The 15241-nt window shown below is 33.3% G+C and overlaps 1 pseudogene across 1 annotated transcript; it reads right to left on the bottom strand.

Annotated features, from left to right (window-relative positions):
• Positions 1-255: 255 nt before the first annotated feature.
• LOC145100801 (hypersensitive-induced response protein-like protein 2) lies at positions 256-1779 on the bottom strand (annotated as a pseudogene). The gene is made up of 5 exons (XR_013705255.1): positions 1595-1779; positions 1386-1506; positions 1215-1306; positions 962-1058; positions 256-886 (listed from the first exon to the last, which is right to left on the bottom strand). The product of XR_013705255.1 is annotated as a hypersensitive-induced response protein-like protein 2 (transcript).
• Between the last annotated feature and the right edge of the window lie 13462 nt (positions 1780-15241).

Raw genomic sequence — 15241 nt, 5'->3', positions numbered from 1 at the left:
AGGATTGACCCGAGGAACTAAAGATGTGAAAAGTAATGGAGGAGACGATGGAAACAGGAAGAAAAAATCGATCAGTGGGAAGAAGCGGTTGGAGCAGGGAACAACAGGGTTGGATGGAATCAGCAGCTGGAATAAATGAGAAGTAGAAGACGCGGTCAGTTGAGCGGTGATGGAGTTTTTGTTGTTAGTATCTAATTGGGGTGGGAGCAATGAAGAACCCGTATTAAATATATATAACAAAAAGTAAATCGGTATAAGAAAACAAAAAGAAAAAAAAAAAAAAAGTTCCACCAATAGGAAGCAAGTACTGCTCAAGTGGCCCTTCTAAATTAAATTAGTATGTATATATAGTAATACGTAAATTAAATAGATGGGTGACTAAACAGTCTATATCGGCCGTTATAATATATACGTACCCATGTAGTATATACTTGCATCTTACTAGTTTATCAAATCACAAATAGCCCTAATAGTATCTCCTAATAGTTTATCAAATTCAACCACTTCAACACTATTTCATCAAACTAGCGTCGCACAGTTTCAGCCTGAAGGAGCCCTTCACGGATCTGAGAAGCGATATCTTTAACAGCACCAGGTCCATGAGGAAGAAAAACAGCATTAGAACTGGAAGAAGCTCCAATCTCTTTCATAGTGTCAAAGTATTGAGTCAGCAACACCATATCCATTACATCTTTTGCTGATGTCCCTTGAACATTTTCAGAAAACGCAAGCACGCTATCCCTCAAACCATCCACAATCGCTTGACGCTGTCTAGCGATTCCAAGTCCAGATAAGTATTTGGATTCTGCTTCTCCTTCCGCTCGTTTGATTTGAAGAATCTTTTCAGCCTCTGCTTTTTCATTTGCAGCAACTCTCATTCTAGCAGCTATTGTTATATATATAATGATAATCGGTGTTATTATCTTATAAAGAATCTTGTTACCAATATCACTATATATACCTGCATTGATTTCATTCATGGATTTCTTCACATGTTGATCTGGTTCTATATCAACAATCAAAGTTTGTACAATCTCAAGACCATAACCTGACATTGCCTAAAAAAATACGACATTAAAGTCAAGAAGCATCATTCATGCATCTATATATATATGCCCACGTTTACAAGTTACAACAACATATAAGAAAAGTAATTAATAGATAAGTTTGTTTTGAAGGAATTACAAACAAAATTAAAGGAAAAGAAGTATCACCTTTTGAAGCTCATCTTCAACGCCTTTGGCTATATCATTCTTTTGCAGAAAAACGTCATCCAGTTGGAGCTTCGGTACACTTGCCCTAATTACTACTCAAAACCGATACAAAATAAAACAAAAACCATTGAAAAAATATAACACCATTTTGGTTCGACATCTTGATCTTACCATCAAAGACATAAGCTTGAACTTGTAGCTTGGTGTTTGAGAGCTTATAGAAAGCATCAACAGCCTTATCAGACAATGCACGATACTGTACAGACGCAACCATAGTAACAAACACATTGTCCTGAAATCACAAATAATATATAAGTGTAAAAAACAATTAGTCTAGATTTGATTTTATAAAGAAATGAAAATAAAAATAAAAATAGAACCTTTGTTTTTGTCTCACAACGAATATCAAGCTGCTGCACACGCAACGACAGTTTACCAGCCACCTGGTAGCCGAAGCACCAAGGCATACAGTGAAAACCAGGTTGAAGTACTCTATCAAATTTGCCAAAATGTTCTTTCACAGCAACGTTAGACTGCTCTAAATGCATCCAAAACATAGACCCATGTTTTAAATCTGATTAAATATTATATTTACATCAGTTTATAACTTACACAATCAAAATACAAAAAGAAAATTTTATAAATTATAATGAAATAAAAGCTAAATTAAACTTACCTGTTAAGTAGGCACGTCAAAATGTTTGAAGTAAAATATGTAGATGGTGGGGAAATATATAGATGATCCATATCATCAAATTGAAAAAAGAGGCATGCATGTTCATACAGCTGCCATGCATGTGATCATCTGAATTTTTAGTTCAAACAACACATGTGATCCCAATCTTGCGTTTCATATAGGGTTTTGCTAAATTTAGTAGTCTATGTAAACCTACTATTCTATTTATCTAACAGTTAATCTTTAGAGATATATATTTACAAAGGTGACCATTATCATAAAGACTAATCCAAATTTACAAGCTATTTATCGATATGCAAAAATAATTAAACTTCGAGTCCGAAAGCCCTCATTTGGACCGTGTCACACTCTTAGCCAAACTGCTGAGATGGGATAACTGTAGACACATTGTACATTTGGACATTCCTTTATTCCAGATTAATTTATATGTCGAAAATTAAAACATTTTTGTAGTAAGAATTTTTTAAGACTAATTTCACAGCAAAATAAAACTATGTTGTTAAAATGATTTCTTAAGTTGAGAGACTTTTGATAGGAGTAATATATATAAAATACCGTGTAAGAAAAAATTTATAGGTTGACCTGTCAAATTTTCATTTGACTTATTAAAATGGCAAAAACGACATTGTTATGAATTTAAAAAAAAAAAAAAAATGTCACTGCAGGTTGACATAAGAAATTATCTTTCACAATGTACCGGGAAATTGCTTAAATATTTTTACAAAATATGATTTTTGGTCAAAAAACAGTTTTTTGAAGTACTTTAATTAATTGTCGTAGAAATTTCCAAAGACAATTTTCACAGCAAAAACGAACTTTATATTTTTAAATCGAAACTTTAGGTTGAAAAATATTTTACAAAGAAATATTATAACAAGATTAACTAGACATGTTATTCTCTCTAAAAAATAATTGGGTAGTGCTACTTTATATTAAGACCATGCAGGGTAGAGAAATATCAAAGAAAAGGACTTGAATTAGTTGAGTAGCTAGAGATCTGATGCCATCTGACATTTTAAGAAAAAAAAAGTGGGGGGTAGTGAGGGGGAAACTTCTAAACATGGCAAAAGTTTATCGTAGGCATTTAAGAGAGAACTTCCACGAAGCTGCTGCACGAAAAAAACGCCCATCTCCAAGTCACCGCTGCATATATGTTGAATTCCAGCAATAGTTAGCGACAAAATTGCAAAAATGGTTCTTGTGGTTTTTTATTTTATGTGGTTATGGTCCAAATGTTTGAAAAGTTGTAGATTTGGTCCTTTTCAACAAGTTTTATTGTGGTTTTGGTCCCTTTCAACAAGTCCTTTTCATCCGTTAAGTTTAACTGGTTGGCTGTTAACTTCTTTAAAATGACAATTTTATTCTCAGGGATCATTTTCGCAGTTTTGTCTTTTACCATACCATAAGGACTATTTTTGCATACATTCTTTTTTATTTTATTGAAGTATTATATATTAATAAATATTATTTTTAATATATAATATTATATATTAATAAATATTGTTTTCTTGGATTATTAATTTGTTATAGTTGATTTTTTTTTTAATTTTTTTTGTTAGAGTAATTCTTTTTATCGAGTTATAATATATCAATACATATCGTTTTTAATATATAATATTTATATCATAATAAATATTATATTATAGGATTATTAATTTCTTTTAGTTGATATTTTTAATTTTTTTTTTAATTATTTTTATTGGATTATTTCTTTTATTTCTTTTAATTTATTATTTTCTTCGTATACTAAATATTGTTTTATTGGATTATTAATTTATTTTAGTTAATTTTTTTTTTTTAAATTTCCGAAGTAATTATTTTTTAATGAATTATTATATATCAATACATATAGTTTTTAATATATAATATTTATATCATAATTATATTATTGGATTATTATTATCTTTTAGTTAATTTTTGTAATTTCTTTTTTTTAAACTATTTTTTATTGGATTATTACTTTTAATTTATTATTTTCTTCATATATTAAATATTATTTTATCGGATTATAATAATAGTTCTTGTTAATTTTATTGGTTCCACCACAAAGTCATGGATACGTAAAATCGTCGTCTCTCATCATCGAAATTGTTAGGATCGCTGTCAAACACTTTCATTTCATCTAGCTTATAATGAGAAACCATTGGGAAAATATCACCACCATCACTCGGTCACCACCACCACTTATAAATGTTATCGAGGTTTGTTGCGCATTATGTGAGATATAAAGGATTCCAGTGGATTATGAAGAGGTTGTCACAGGTGGCTACCAACAACGCTGGTTGGAATAGGGTATGATATCTATTGAACCTCTGATGAAGGTGTTTGGAGGTGATCCTGCTAATTTTTGACGATGATAAGCGACACTTTTACGTATTTCAGCGACTTTGTGGTGAAACTAATAAAATTAAAAATAATTAATAGTATACATTCAAAATAAAATAATAATCCAATAAGATAATATTTATTATATTCAAAAATAATAAATTAAAAGTAATATTTCAATAAATTAATAATTCAAAAAACAAATTACAAAAATTAATAATCCAATAATGTATTATTTATTATGACGTAAATATTATATATTAAAAATAATATTTGTTGATATATAATAATCTAATAAAAAAAAGAATTGCTCCAACAAAAAGAAATTATAAAAAGAATCAAATAAAAGAAATTAATAATCCAATAAAACAATGTTTCGTAATATGTAATAATCCCATAATATAATATTTATTATGATATAAATATTATATATTAAAAACTATGTGTACTGATATATAATAATTCAATAAAAAAGAATTACTTCGACAAAAAAGTTAAAAAAAAATAATTAACTACAATAAATTAATAATCCAATAAGACAACATTTAGTATACGAAGAAAATAATAAATTAAAAATAATAATACAATAAAAAAATAATTAAAAATTACAAAAATTAACTAAAAAAATAGTAATCCAATAATATAATATTTATTATGATATAAATATTATATATTAAAAACTATATGTATTGATATATAATAATTTAATAAAAAAGAATTACTCCAACAATTTTTTTTATAAAAAATCAACTAAAACAAATTAATAATCCAATAAAAAAATATTTATTAATATATAGTATTATATATTAAAAATAATATCTATGAATATATAATACTTCATTAAAATAAAAAAAATGTATGCAAAAATGGTCCTTATAATATAGTAAAAGATAAAACTGTGAAAATTGTCTCTTGGATAAAATTGTCATTTTAAGGAACTTAACGGTTGAGGGACTAAAACCACAACAAAACTGGTTGAAAATGACCAAATTTGCAACTTTACAACGTTTGGACCGTAACCATATAAAATAAAAAACCACAGGAACCATTTTTGCAGTTTTGTGAATAATTAGTCAATGTACCTCTAATCCATTACCATTTTTTGAATGCTACACATGGTAGTTATTTTTACCGCACTAACCATTTGAGTCAAAATCGAAATTCCAAACAATTTGTTCAAGGTTCAAACTTAATTATATGCTCAAAATAATCTTGTTGTCCGAGTTCATACACAATAGTTTCTTTTCTGTACATAATAATATGTTTTAAAGAAATTTACAGTTTAATATTTTAAAAATGTAAATTGTTATATAAAAAAATGTTATGTATGAAATTTAAATTTAAAAGATGTATACACTTCACTCGTACACAAAATTATTTTGAATTTTAGTGTTAAAGATTGAAATTAACCTCGATATGCATGCCGAAATTGGCTTTATTTTATGATATTATATGTTTTTCATTAATTTTTTGGGATATATATACTAAAGTTCTAATATTTTCATCGATTTGATAAAAAAGTCCTAAACTTTACTTTTTTGACAGAAAAATCCTAACTACCGGTAATTTTTGACACGTTTTGTAACGCTCCGACTCTCAGGTATTAATTTTCAGTTTTACTCTTTCATATTGAAAAGTCTACTCTACGAGTTGGAGGCCCTGACTCGTCGAGTAGGAACACGTTTGGACCGCAAACTTAAGTGACTAACTCGCCGAGTCGGAGGACACGACTCGATGAGTTGGAGCTGAAGGATGAAACCCTAATTTCCGGGGTTTTACACCCTATTTAAAGGGTCATTAGCCTCCCATATAGCCCCTTGTGAGTCCAAAAACCCTAAATCGCTTTTTTCTCTCCATACTTGTGTGTTTTAAGCATTGGAAAGTGGATCTTGATGAGAGGAACTTGAAGATCAAGAAGTTTGAGGTAAGGAACGTGTGTAGATCTGAAGTCTACCCCAGTTTAGCATCATTTGAAGGTATCAAGTCGTTACCTTGATCTTCTTCTAGCTAGATCCTTCTATATTTGAGTTTTAGGGCCATTTTGGCATATTGGTGCTTCATTTCGAGTGATGAACCAAGATTTGAAGTTGCAACTTCATATCTAGGCTCATCTTGGCCCTTACAATCATAAAGTCTCAGTCTTTAGCATGCTAGTGTAATTCCCTTGCATAGAATCTCTTCTTTAGCTTGATTTAAGTCATTAGCACATTGCATGTACGTAAAGTTTGCAATTTTACGTAAGAAGTATGCCTTAGGAGCTTAGATCTACGTTATGGAGATTTGCAATGGCTTAAAAAGCATCTGGATGGAGAAAAGATTGAAGGGACTCGACAAGTTGCATGGTCAACTCGGCGAGTCCGATGAAGATTGTCGTGCAAGGGTTTCTGCATGGACTCGGCGAGTCAGTAGGAAGACTCGGCAAGTCAGCTAGGGTTTTCCCGAATTTTGTACATGCATGAACTCGGCAAGTTGCAGGGAAACTCGACGATTCGATGGGAGATTTCACGACTTCTCGAGTTCAGGAAGGACTCGACGATTCGGTGAACTGCACTCGACGAGTCGGTTCAACATGGACTATTGACATTGACCATTGACTTGGACTTTGACTAAGGGTTAACTAGTTGACTTTTGGGGTATTTTGGTAAATTGGAAATTTATGAATATGGTTCTATGGTAAATATAGGCGGTGGAGTACGTGGCGGTGATTTGAGAGTTTGAGCTTATCACTTCAGTTCGACAGTTGTGAGGTGAGTTTTTCCTCACTACACTCAAGGGTCTAAGGCACCATGGTCGGCCCTTTTGGATTGTCATCCGGATATGTTATATGTTTAGTATTGTATGATATGATAGATCAGTATCCTTGTAGATAGGATTGTATATGTTGTTATGATCCGTTAGATCAATATCCTAGTAGATAGGATGTTATATGCGGTTATGATCTGTTAGATCGGTTTGTTGGTCTATAGACTGTTATCTGGTTATCTGTTATATGTGCACATGTTTGATTAGTGGTTGAAGCTTCTCTACTTTGTGCTAAAGCCAATAGACCTGGGCATTCCAACCTGATGGTTGTGGGTCGTGGGTACTCCATCCCGAGGATGATTTGACTCGTAGTATGTGGGCATTCCAACATGTTGGTTGTGGGCCTGGGGTATTCCATCCCGAGGATGATTGGACCCATAGTATGTTGGCATTCCATCTGGATGGTTGAGGGCCTGGGGTAGTCCAACCTGATGGTTGACTGGACTCATAGTATGTTGTTTGTGATTATACGAGTATTGTTGTGTGTATGGTATTTTGGTGGAACTCACTAAGCTTTGGGCTTACAGTTTTGGTTTTGGTTTCAGTTATATTAGATGATCGCGGGAAGGCAAAGGCGTGATCGTACAACTTCTCATGTTTATGGCTTGTTTCTGGGATACTCTGATATTATACTATTTTGAAAACAAGTTTTGTAATAATTAATGGTTTTGAAATGTTTTGAAAAAGTTTAAATTTAACATGAATTTTTATGGGTGTTACACGTTTACCCTTTTTTTCTGGTTAGCTAGTAATTAGGACTTTATTGTCAAAAAAAATAAAGTTTGACGTTTTTGTCAAATCGTGAATAGGAGTTTACTGTAAAAAAAATAAAGCTTAGGACTTCCTTGTCAAATCGTTGAAAATATTAGGACTTTAATGTATATATCCCTTTTTCTTGTTAGAAATTTAATGGTATGATAATCTTTAAGTATAAGAGTTAAACATGATTTGGTCACCTAGATCCTATTGAAATCCTTAATATTTGCTTCTTGTTAAATAATTTTTTTAATCTCAACAAACCAACATTGAAAAAAATTAAGATAAACAACAAAGAAAGAAAAAACTAAGATTGTATTGGCTTTTTGCGATCCTAAAAATAGAGAACTAAGAAATCAGAGAAAATGAAATTGTCATTCTTACCCCCTTCTTCGCTTTCACACCCTTTTAACTAGGCGTGTATTGTTTGTGTCTGTACAATCTGTCTCATCTTTTCAGTTCAAGATTTAGCGACGAACCAAGAAGAAAGCTTTACAAGTCTTCTCACCCTATCTCGGTCTCTCTTATACATTTGTTTCCCTAATCATGATTGTATAAGGGTAAAGATGATGATAAGAAAAACAGTGGTGCTGCAACGAAAATTACAATTAAAAGTTATTGGGCTACGAAAATTCACTAATGTACCAATATTTTCAGCGATTTGACAAAAAAGTTCTAAACTTTATTTTGACAGTAAAGTCTTAATTCACGATTTGACAAGAAAATTTTAAACTTTATTTTTTTGACAGAAAAAATCCTAATTGTTGGCTAACAGAAAAAAAACGGTAAACATGTCAAAAATTGTCGGTAGCTAGGATTTTGCTGTCAAAAAAATAAAATATATAACTTTCTTGTCAAATCGATGAAAATATTGGGACTTTAGTGTATATATCTTTTATTTTATTTTTTTTGTTAATTTCTCATATCTATATTGACAAAAAAATGAAATTTGATTTATCTTGTTTCGTGAAAGTAAAATTGGTTTTAGACAAAATTATATATAAATGCTTTTTATGATTTCATAGGTTGTAACATATGTCACATCATTTGTAACATTTCATTTTAAATTAAATAAAATAAGTAAATAAATAATAAGCCCTAAACCCCAAGATGCAAATTATATTATTTTTCTGATGTTATTGTAGCCCTAATTTCGGAATAATTTAGCAAGACGTTGGTTTTGGGAGTTAAATGTCATAATTTTTGGAATTTGGGGGTTAAGTGTAATTTTTGGAGTCATTTTGTAAAGATTTCTGAAGGCAGGGGGTGTACGGTAAGTTTGGGAGTTTATTTGAAAAAAAAAATCTTATGGTGAGGACCAAACTTGGAAAAATGAATAAAGTTTGAATGGATCAAGGGATTAAACCTAATGCCTTCTTTCCCTCTCGTTTCATCACCAAACCCTAACCCTAGGACTTTGCTCAACGGCCGAGCACCCTACTGCGACATCCGCTGTTGATGAAGTCAGAAGCCCCAGAGCCAATCTCGCAAGCTGCAATCGTCGGTGACCGCGAAAATCGACGATTTTGTGGTCGTTGCTGCATCTCCTTCCCGCTAATGTGCTCCTTCGCTTCTTCCTCCATTTCCCCAAGTCTCGTCGTCGTCTTCGCTCCGGGTGGCTGCCCTTCTCGCTGCGTTCCTCGGCTGTCGTCTGTCACCGTGTGGGTGGCAGTGTTGTACGTGTTAATTGCGTGTGTACGGTGTGTATTCTATTTAGAGCAGCAAGGGAGTGCGTGTTTCAGTTTGTGGGCGTGTGTTGTTGGCCAGAGAACAAGAATACCACCATGGTAGCCAACCATGGTGGTTGCCGCCCATGCTTTTCTTTCTGTCGCCACCAGCCACCGTGAGAGGTGGTTGTGTGTGTGTCACACCCCAAAACCGGAACAGCGGAAACGTTCGGGGGTGGAGGACGTCATATGTAGTATCACAATAATTGAATAATAGAAATCAAAGCAACAACATTCTTTAGTATAAATGTAAAAGTGTTTACATCGAGTTCAAAACATTACATGTTGTTATAGTATAATAGTATCAAAAGATAAGACAAGAAACTACAGCTCCGTCTTCATGAACTCCGGTGTGGATACTTGTCTTAATATATTCCAAAGAATATAAGTATTTTGAAAGCGAGTATCAGCTATAAAGCTGGTGAGTGCATAGGATTTAGTTTAAAGTAAGAAACTTCTTTGACAATTGAAAAAGTTTGAAAGATTGACAAGATAACCCTATGTTTCCTTAAAGTAAAGTGATACTGAATCTAATTCACTCTATAATCATTTAGTTTATACTAATTACATATAATCAATACGGGACGAATAGTCGGTTGTGTGATTTAGTCGTACCCCCACATCCAAACAAGGATAAGGAAAGTAAAACTGAGTTCACACATTCTCCAATCTATTCGGTCTTCATTATATATAACCTTACGTGTAAACTAAAGGATTATAGTTCTAATTAAAATGAATCTATGTTATCCTGATTCTGACTAAGTGAAGAATTAATATCCATGAAAACTTAGCTTATACACGTTATGATATAATCAAGATTTGGCGGATAATAAATTGTGGGGTTCTACCCTAGTTTCACATCCAAACAAGGAAAAGAAACTAAGTTAGAAATCTCACATTCTATTGTCTACCAGATCTTCGTTATATATAACTCGGGAATGTATAAGTGAGGAGATCATGGCATTAACCTTCTTACGAATCTTTTATAATGTACTAGAATACCTATTAGATGTTAGTAGAATACCTAGAAAATGTTACCATTGAACCTAGGAAATCCCATATTCCCTAACTGTTATTGAACTGTGGTTTTATCCCCTAAAACTGTTATACTGAAGGTTGGCGTACTGTGATATGGAATAGTTAGATTTAACTCTCCAAAAGTACGACTTAGTAAATGAAAGAATATACTATGGAATAGTATACGTAGTTTTATAACCCATAAAACCATTCATTGTATTGGATATTATACTATGTAAATAGTAAGTTCAGTCTCAGTTCATAGTATAATAAATATACTATGAAAAGACTATAGTATGATCATTGTGTTCCTCTGAATTGTTCTTTGAATACTCTTTGAAAAGACTATCCTGCACTTAGTACATACTTATTATACATAATCAGAAACGGACGGACAATTGATTATGCGATCCTGCCGTACCCCCACATCCAAACAAGGAAAAGGAAAGCAAAACAGAGTTCACACATTCAACCGTCTATCAGTTTCTCATTGTACACAACTTTTGTGTATATACTAGGCAATCACAGAAACTACTACTTATGTTCATTTTATGTTTGGGTTTTGGTACTATGCGCGTGTACCCACCATGAAGGGTGTCGTGGTACAATGCTCACATACCCATGTTAAACGAAGGTACAATACCGTGCCCGGGTACCCCTTTTATATCTGGTTTTTGGTACAATGAAGGATGTACCTTTTTGAGTTCCTTATATTTAGTTCGTATTACTGTTCGTACTTTCTGAATAGATAAGACTAACAAGTATTAGATCCTTATGTATTGCTATGACTTCAATGATCTACCAAGTGATAAGCATTGACTCTCTAAACTATACTCCTTATAGTTTACTAGTAAGTTCTCTATAACTGACTGATCCTGAAAGAATACCCTTGCTACTCAAGGTATTAAACTGACTTATCTTGAAAGAATACCCTTGCTACCCAAGGTATTGAACTGACTTATCTTGAAAGAATACCCTTTCTACCCAAGGTATTGAACTGACTTATCCTGAAATAATACCTTTGCTACCCAAAAGTATTAAATTGACTAATAGAACTTTTATATCTACATATATATATATATATATATATATATATATATATATATACATGATATATAACTAATATTTAAATGACATTCAGACAAACAACCGTACTCTAAGCCCACATCCAAACAAGGAAAAGGAATTAAAGCTGGTAGTCAATACTAAGTCCTTTAAACACTACTTATATAACTATATCTACATAGACATCAATTAGACACTATATAAGTTAAAAGATTTTATAAAACATTTAAAAGCATTTTATATATTTAAAAGAGTTTATTAATATTTAAAAGCATTTTGATGACTTGATGTCATTTAAAATATTTATAGAGTTTTATTTATAATAAACACAATTTCTTGTGTTTAGACTTGTATCCCCCCTAAAAACAGTAAAAAGTGATAAAATGTAGGGGTATGAACTCACCTTATGATTGGTGATTCAATTGATTCAATTAAGGATGAGAAGTTCCACGAATGAAGTCCCGATACACAAATGAGTCCTAAATGACATATATTGGTAAATATATGTATATAATTAGGGTATAATACAACTAATCATGAAAGGAAAACTCCTAAGGGACTAAGGAACATGGACATGAAGTGTTGAATCACATGTGATTCATCAAAGGAAAGTGTGTGGCCACACTTAAGTGTGTTTACAGCCAACACACATGAGTTTACGGCCAAGAAAGGAGTTTATGGTCGTAAACTCATGGACATTATGCATAAGTGAATGGTTTAAGTTCCTATTAACATCCCTTAAGGGTTCAAGGTCGAAGGCTTGGTCATTACAAGAGTTTGCGGGCCTAAAGTGTCAAGAAGATGGGTTTACGGCCAAGGGATAATCCATGGCCGTAAACTCATGAATGTTATGGTTAAATGTTTTTTTCAATGTTGAAATCAAGTGCTTCTAATAAGGATCAAGTATATGGAAAAGATACTTACGATTCAGAAGCTAAATGAGGCGAAATTGGATCCAAGAACTAGTGTGTGTTCTTGGTGTTCTTGGTGATCTAACAAAATGGAATGATTTCATGGATGAAATCATGGATTGATACTAGATAAGGAACGATATCAACTAAACAAAGGTTGAAATCACTTACATATTTAAAGATTAAAGTGAAAGGTTGATGATACTTGAGAGAGAAAGGAAGTTTCTTGAGTTTGAAAGTGTAAGAATGAAAGAAAATGAAGGAAATGATACTTAAGGGTGGAGTTTACGGCCCACCTTGAGTTTAAGGCCCTAAAATCAAGTGTTGTGGCCGTAAACTCTTTTTGTTGATGTTTAAGGCTCGAATGTTGTACAGTGACTCTAGCAGGTACTTCCTAATACTCATTCCTTGAATGTATTAGGCTTAAAACACTCAAACAGACTCTAAACAGTGCTAAAAGATAGCAGGAGCGAGTCTGACTTTGATTTAATTGAATGGATTTTAAAGCAAAAAATTTCGGGTTGTCACAGTGTGCTTGTGAAATGTTTTTATGTGCGTGTTTATTTCAGTTAAAGTTCTTTTTGGGTGTTGCTTGACTGGAAACTGAAGAAAAACCACCACCACCACCGTGAGGTGGTGGTTGCCACCACATGTCGTCGTTCTGCCGCCACCAGCTGCCACTTTGGATAGTTGTGTGTATATATGTATGTGTGTGTGTTTGGACGGATATTTGAAATGCTTTATCACTGTTTTGGACTAAAATCATAACCACTACCACCGTAAGGTGGTGGTTGCCGTCGCGAACCGCCATTGACCACCACCACCCGAGGTGGTAGTGGGTGGTGCCCGACTTATTAAACATTAATTAAGGTAAAAACTTAACTATTGGGCTAATTGGCTTGGGATTGGGTTGGAAACCCTAATTAGGGCTTAGAAAATCTTAATTTTGGAGATGTTAGTTTTGGATTTGTCGGGACCGCGTTTTGGACTATTGGATTGAAGTTATGTCTTATGCCCAATTACATTGTATGTTTGGCTTAGTGGAGTGATGGACTTAATGAACACTTAACCCTAATCGTCATTTTATATGAAAACCCTAATTATGTTTGGGCTTCAAGTTGGGTCTTCTTTTGGGCTTTTGTGAGTGGGTTATTTATGGGCCATCTGAGAACAAGTGTATGGACTAGGATAATTGGATGGGCTTTAGGGTAAGGCCCGTGTAAGGGGATTGGGACCAATTTGGAAAATCGGGCCATAATTGGGCCTTGGTTGACTATTTGGCTTTTGGGCTTTCAGAGTGTGAGTTGGGGCCTTAGTCTTGGACCAATTTGGGTTAAGAGTAAAATGGTCTCTTTACCACAAGTATGGATTTATGGTTATGATTTGGAACCCAATTATTAATTGGGTGTTGTTTTGATGTTGACAGTTCGGGATCAGTCAGCCATCAGCTAGATTTTATCCATGGGACTTCAACAGTGCGAGATGAGCCTCCCCACTGTTTGTATGGGTCGAAGGCACCAATGCTGGCTCATTAGGGATTATGTTCTTCCCCAAAGCTTTCCACCAGCGAACAGCACCACCTCTAAACTGACGCACTGCATAAGTGGTTTGTAGCTTGCCCTTGCAACCACACGTTATGAAAGCTAGCTCCATTTCAAAGATCTAGTCCATAACTCCAATTGGATCTTCTTTCCCGATAAAATTTTATGGTTTGCAAGTCATGAAGCCTTTATACTTGCATCCATTCCTTTCAATCCCTTCATCTTGGTTATTTCTTCTAACCACTGGTGGTTCAGCTTGGCTAACGGTTCTACTATAGTTTCCTTCTTCTAACTGTCCCTTATTCAGTTCAGGTTGCACAATTGACACAGTAGGTTCATCCCTATTAAGCAACATTCGCCTCATTTCCTCCCTTTGTTCAGCCATCATAGCCCGAATCATTGTCTGGACTCCTGCCATCGTGATCGGTTCGGGTGCAGCTGCTACCTCTGGTGCACACTCAATCACAGGTCGCTGATTAGCATTAACATTTCCATTAGTGTTTCTGAATCCGCTTTGGTTTCTCGCCATGTCAATCTATACACCAAAGCAGGCGAATTTAGATCTTTATTTTCAATGGGCGTTTAAATCCTCCTTGTTACTCCAAAAAGTTACATGCCAATTCTAATATCATAGTTGAACCTTTGGAAATCTAAACACATAAAGTTTCAAGCTCCGGTCGACAATTGACCATAGATCCATTCAAATAATAACATATAATGCATATAAGGTATCATAAATCATTTAGCACGTAAAATCAATTTAGGCATCGTTCCTAAAATAAGCTAGTGCTCATGTCTATTTAGGTATATTTCCTAAACATATCAGACACACATCTCACAATCATCGCTTAGCATTCTAAGTTTAATTCTAGAAATCCTACAAATTCCTAGTAAGCTTAAACTAATGCTCTGATATCAACTGTGGCATCCCCAATTTCACGATCAGAAAAGACCGATTTGTTTATGCATTATTTGAAAATCAGAGTATCCTTTTGAATAAATATGTTGCGGAGTTTGTTCCCAAAAATATGATAAGTAAATTATCAAAGCATTTTCGAAGAAATACGTTTTCATTATATTAAAAACGTTGGGATGTCATTGTCAATACAACATAAGTATAGACAGAAATAGTACAGGCCTTACAACATCTATTATTCTAATGGTCTATAATCCATAGATTTCTCAT

This window comes from Lactuca serriola, chromosome 4 (assembly GCF_051521515.1).
Source record: "Lactuca serriola cultivar US96UC23 chromosome 4, Lser_US96UC23_V15, whole genome shotgun sequence".
In the NCBI taxonomy this organism is placed as follows: Eukaryota; Viridiplantae; Streptophyta; class Magnoliopsida; order Asterales; family Asteraceae; genus Lactuca; species Lactuca serriola.
This window is presented reverse-complemented; position numbering and strand designations above follow the sequence as displayed.